The sequence below is a fragment of the Acinonyx jubatus genome, chromosome A1, assembly GCF_027475565.1.
Source record: "Acinonyx jubatus isolate Ajub_Pintada_27869175 chromosome A1, VMU_Ajub_asm_v1.0, whole genome shotgun sequence".
Classification (NCBI taxonomy): Eukaryota; Metazoa; Chordata; class Mammalia; order Carnivora; family Felidae; genus Acinonyx; species Acinonyx jubatus.
In genome coordinates this window covers 80,715,929-80,722,112 of record NC_069380.1, presented here as the reverse complement: position 1 = coordinate 80,722,112, position 6,184 = coordinate 80,715,929, and positions in this window count along the sequence as shown.

Sequence of the window (6,184 nt, the reverse complement as noted above, 5' to 3'; positions counted from 1 at the left end):
GTCCCTTTCTCTCACGGCAGTGCGTGAGGAACAGCCACCTTCCACTGCTCTGTGGGGCCACCCTGCAGCCGGGTGTAGAGCCGTGTGCTCACAGCCTGGATCTCACTCTGGGCTTTGTCAGCACCATGAGGCCCTCCCTCCAGCAGTGGACAGCGACCAGCGGAAATCCGGGATCAGCTGTTACCGGTAGCATGTGGTCCTGCTTGGCCATGGAGGAGACACACCTTGGGTGTCGGTGGCCTTCTCTTTGGACTTGGCTTGTGTGCACATTGGGGCACTTCAGGGTTGTGGACACAGAGATCTTGTCCCTGCGGCTGGTCTGCATTGTGTCAGAGGAACAGACCTCACTTCTGCCCAAGTGGGGGTGGGTCCCCTAATCCAAGTCCCTGCTTCTTGTGCTCGAGTGTCCTCTAGAACACTTTTTTTCATAATGTTTTTATTTATTTATGGGATGCCTGGGTGGCTCAGTCGGTTAAGCATCTGACTTCGGCTCAGGTCATGATTTCACGGTTCCTGGGTTCAAGCCCCGTGTCGGGCTCTATGCTGACAGCTCGGAGCCTGAGCCTGCTTCGGATTCTGTGTCTCCCTCTCTCTGACCCTCTCCCTCTTGTGCTCTCTCTGTGTGTCTCTCTCTCTCCAAAAAAAAAAAAAAAAAAACCATTATAAATAAATAAATAAATAAATAAATAAATAAATAAATAAATAAATAAATAAAAGTTTTTATTTAGTCTCCACCCCCAACGTGGGGCTTGAACTCACAAGCCTGAGATCAAGAGCTCCACTGACTGAGCCAGCTGGGTGCCTCTAGAGCCCTTTCACTGAGCTGTGTGGGGGAAGGGCAGTCCTTTCCGTTTTCTGGCCCCCCGGGGTCTCTGCTGCAGGTCTACCAGCAGCATCCTCTCTGACGAGCCCTGTTGTCACCCGGACGCTGTCGTGAGCGTTCACCCTGCTGATGCTGTGTTGGTGATAATTTCCAGGTAAGGTTTCCACTTAGCAGATCCAGGCATTTACATCTGTAGCCTCCTGACCTTACAGGGTTTGCAAATGACACAGGCCCTCGGCCAAGACTAAGGCTCACTCCTGCCCTGGTTCCGCGCTCCGGTCAGCGTGTGCTGCTACATCACCTTTAGTTTTGCCAGGGCCCTTCCTGGGTGAGATTGGCCCCCAGGACGTCTACTCTTGGGGTTGAGGTATAATGTCAGGAGCGAAGATACACTCGATGTGTTTGAGAATCCTAACGCTGAAAAATCTGAACTAGGTTTCAACTCTTGGTATTTCACTCAAAAGTATTTGAATCAACTTAACATTTCTAATCCCTTTAAAAAGCGCTCTCTCTGGTGGACCGTGTCCACCCTTGCAGTGGTGCCTGGGCGGTTAGAACTGCGGCCACTGCTCCGGGGGCGGTTGGCCTGCGGCGGCTTCCAGCTCCCCCGGGGAGACCGGAGACAGGCCGGTTGCGCAGCTGAGGGCTTGTGTGGCTTCCGCGCGGGAGGGTGAATAGGTCAGCCTGTGGAAGGACGTCGTGTCCGCCCCTTCGAGCTCCCTGGGGCCTTGCTGTGCACGCCCTGGGGAAGACCAGTTTGGGGCCTCTGCTCGTGTGAGCTGCGTCTCCAGGAAGGTGGTGGTCCAACGGCCGCTGGGAGTCCGCCCTCCAGCCTTATCTCGGCCCTGCTTGGGGGGCGCCGCTGTTACTCCACTCAGGATGGAGGCGCCAGAGTGGCGACTGACCACTGAGGGGCAGAGCGGAGAGCGTGGCCTGAACCAGCAGGTCCTGGAACCGTCTGGGGCCCGCCCTGGGCGCAGCCTTGCCGAGGCCCGTGTCTGTCTCCTTCCTGCCGGGTGCTCCTGAATTTTTCTCTGAGTGCCTCCGGACGGTGTTCCCCTTGGGTTCAGTGGCCTGCGGGGCCCCCACTCACATGCCCTGGGTGACCATAGCATGGCCACGGGGGACTGGGAGAAGCAGCCCCCCTGAGCTGGGGCTTCCCAGCTGTCCTTGCCCATGAGGATAAGCATGGGTTTGGTCTGCCCCCGAGCCATTGGGGGAAGTGGCGAGTTTGGCTCCAATCTCGGGCTCGTGGGAAGGACTGGGGAGGCGGGATGGGACAGGGAGCTAGAAAGGTCAGCTCAGCCCACTCAGCACGTACTTGCTAAGCACTTCCACATGCCAGGGTCTGGCCAGGTGCTGGGAGCTGAGCAAGAAACCAGACAGACGGGTCCTGGCCGCGGCTGGTGGTGCGGGGCCGGGACCTGCCGAGCCATCCCTCACAATGAACCAGGCAGAGCAAGGGGGCTGCAGAGACACTATGTCAGACACCCGGGTGGACCCAATGCCACGGCTGCAGGGCCAGCGAGAGTGTCCCCCTGAAGTGGCTCTCCCTCCGAGGTGCGAAGGGTGGGTAGGAGTCCTCTCAGGAGCTAGAGGCGTGGGAAGTGGGGGCATTTCAGACACAGGCAAAGGACGGCAGGGAGCAGCCTCGGGGTTCTTAGATCTGCCCTGGAGGGACGACAGTGGTGAAGCAAGGCTCCAGGACGAGAGCCCCCGACCTGTAGCTGGGCCGCTGGTGTCAAGCGTGGCCATGTGGCTACGTGTTGGCCATCAGGATGCAGACAGAATGGCCAGGCCGCAGCTCCCGGGAAACTTCTTGAAAGACAACTGGTGTGGCTGTTTCTTTGTCCCTTCCTCCATCTTTCTGCCTGGGGATACAGGTGTGATGGCTGGAGCTCTGAGTGCCATTCTGGGACATGAGGTGCGGGCCACTTGAGGGTGAGTGGTCACGGCTGGGGTATGCTCACCTTTCTTTCGTTTTCTTCCTTCGCATCTCTTGATTTCTTGCCGTTGTGCCGGCCCCGTGACACATTTACTAAAAGGGATATACAGTGTCCATTTTCGGCTTTTATTACAGGGTTTTCTGGCCACTCCTCTTATCCACAGCCCTTCCAGAACGAAATTCCACAAATCCCTTTTTGTTGTAGGTCCTGTGATAGTTTCGGGTTGTGTAAGATCGAACGTGGTGCCGCAAACTGCCTGAGGTCCCACATGGGTCTCTCTTACAGACAACGCGCTGATCAGCCCAGCATGTGGGGGTGTGTGCTCCAGAGGTTCTGACCAGAGGTGGGGTGGGCCGTCGGGACCGTCGGAAGCCCCAGTGGTCAGAACAGTGTCCCAGCAGCACAAAACATTAGAAGAGAGACCTTAAAATAATTTTAATGATACACATACCCAACCCAATAGATCCAAAATAATATGGTTTCAATGTGCCATCTTCATTTAAAAGTTACAAAGTTGGGTGTCATTACTCCTGTGTGTGCAGAGGGTGGGGGTGCTGAGGGAGAGCAGGGCAGCGAGGGGCTAGTGCGTGGGGCTGGTGGGGTAGCGGCGACTGTAGGGCAGGCTCTGGCTCCAGGAGGGCCTGGAGGGACGCCACCACTTCCCACGTGTGTCACCAGTGAGAGAAGCAGGATGGCTCATCACGCCTGGCCCCGCCTGGCCCCTGGGCCTCTGGGGAAGGGCCGAGCGGGGCGGAGCAGAGGCCTGAGCACCACGCGGTCCACCAGCCCACGGCCACCAGGGACAGGTCTGCGGACACGGGCCTGAGGACAAGGGGCTGCTGAGGACGCCCCCGGCCTACAACACACACCACCTCACCGCATGCAGTCAGTGTCAGTGTCTCCACACTGCTTCTCTTCCGTGTCCAAGGCACAGGGGGCTGAGGTGAGGTGTCGAGGACCCTGGAGCTGGGCGGGCTTCCCAGGAGTGAGGTCAGCAGGTCCCGTCCCAGGAAACGGGGACAGCCGGCATCCCGCGGGCGGCCCTGAGTAACAAGGCTCAGGGGCTCCCATGTGGGCAGCTCTGGGCAGGGGACAGTCACCTGGAGCTCACCTTTCAGGTCCCCTGCATGGGGGGCACACAGGAGGGCAGGGGGCTGGTCAAGAGTCACAGCCTGGAGGAGAGCACATAAGGGGGTGTGTGATGGGGAGAGAAACCTGAGCCCAGTAAGCAGCCTCCGGGGGCTTGGAGCGACCCCAGGGCCACGGGCTGCCTGGGGCCCAGCACGGAGGCCAGTGTGGCAGGACGGGTCCCCCAGGCAGCGTGGCAAGCGTTTCTGTAAAGGCACAGAGTGGACCACAGCCTGGGGCTTCGAGCCAGGCAACCAGTGGACCATGGAGGCGTTCTGTAAGAACCGAGTGTGTCCTCAAACCCGAGACGCACTCAGCACCACGTGATGGGGGAAGTAGCAAGTTTGGCTTCAATCTCAGGCGCACTGGAAGGACTGGGGACACATGGTGCACTGTCAGCATCCTGGCTGCGGGGACCTCACAGCCCATGCCACGTGGGCTCCCCATCACTCGCTCCCCTCATGTACTGACTCCCGTGGGCGGTCTTGCTGGGGGAGCCACCTGTCCTGTCTGCGATGAAAGAGTCATTTCTCTGCAAAGTTGAGACTCCGGGAGACTCCAGGGTTTGGTGTCCTTGGTGACCTGCTTCAAGCAGGGATTCCTGCGGTGGAATTGCCCCTAAACGGAAACCCGGGCCCACCTGCCCTCTGATCTGGTAGTTCCGTTGGCCTCCCTTGAACAGGCCTGGTCCCCGGCCTTGGCCACGCCCACCCTCCAGCGAGCCTCCCCCCCCCCCCCCCCCCTAACTCAGGCTGGGCCTGTGGAAGCCACTCGGTGTTTGGGGGCGACTGACCCTTCAAGGAACAGGTGGGGTATGGAGCAGATGGGGTTCATGGCATTTGTCCTGAGACCTCTGCCCTCTCCCTCGGGAACAAGAACCACATCCGCCTTCTCCCCTGCGGCTCCTGGGCCTTGTGCCCGCCGTCCACAGGGCATGGGCCCCACCCCAGCCACCCTGCTGTGTCCCCGTGTCCCTGAGGGGCACTCGATGCTCGGTCGCAGCCGACCAGCCTGGTGAGAGGGACATGTGCGCCGGGCAGCTCCATTAGCTCCGTCCCTAGGCAGATAGCATCATGGAAGGAGGTGAGTGGCGGCAGGGCACAGGGGACAGCAGGTGCCCCGTCATGAGTCCCAGTCCTCACCGCCCTCCCCACAGCATCCCGTCGTCTCCTCCAGGGCCTCACTGAACGGATTCTCCTTCTGGAAGAGAGGAGGAGCCGCCAGAGGGAGGCAGCGGGGGCATGCCCTTCTCTGGTGTGCCTCAGTCTCCCCCTCTGATGCGCACGTGAGCCCCATCGCCGCCCCGGGCCACCAGTGAGAGATGGGGGCGGCCGCAATCCTGTCTGGGCCCCAGACCACCTTTGACCTCAGAACCTATCCAGGGCTCGGGGCGCACAGAGCACTCAGGTGCGTGGAAAACCCACAAGAGGACAGCCTCCCCCCCACTCAGCCCTGGGCCTTCTCTGTGCACCTCTGACGGCCTCTGGGAAACCACGTGTCCGCTCACATCGATTTCCCTAACCTCGCGTTGCCTGCTGTTGACAAAGCACGCTGCCAGCCTGTGACATTTGGGGCATCTCGGTACTGGCACTTTGAAACTTTGCTCATCGCAGTTACGCAAAATGCAAACTGTGGGGGCGTTTGGAAAAGGGTTTGCTAAAGCACTTTGCTCCTCATGACCGCAGGCTGGGGACCCTGACGGGAAGGGCTGGCCGCGCAGAGCAGACGGGCCCCTCCCCCAGACCCCACAGCACACAGGGCGCTCGGGGCCGCTGAGGAGTCGCGTCCACACAGACTGGTTTAATCTGGGGGCCGGGGACCGTTGCCCCTGGGAGCACACGAGCTGCTTGCGGGACAGCGGATGGCCCCCTGGCCGCGTCCAGTGCGGGCCCAGCGGGAGGAGCAGCCGCTCAGTCCATGCAGAAGCATCGGGGCCGGTGAGAGGCTCTCAGCCTTCCTGGGATCCCCGCCCTGCCCCCGCTCCCAGAGCCCCCGCCACTGCCTCCCCAGTGTCCTGACCACAACCGGAAGAGCCTGCTGTCAATGGGGGGGGAGGGGGCTGTCCTGGGGCGTCTGGACTCCTGTCCCACCGTCTAGCGTCTCTTGACGGCACTTCCCAACCTGGAGAGGGAAAGGCTGGCTCTGGTGTCCAGAGGAACGTGTCTTCCACGGAGCGAGGAAAACACCAGGGTAAGGAATCCACACAGGTGGCACCACTGCAGACAGGAGACCTGGTCCGGGCGCTGCCGCTGAGACCGGCCCGTGCAAACACAAACGAGACACCAGC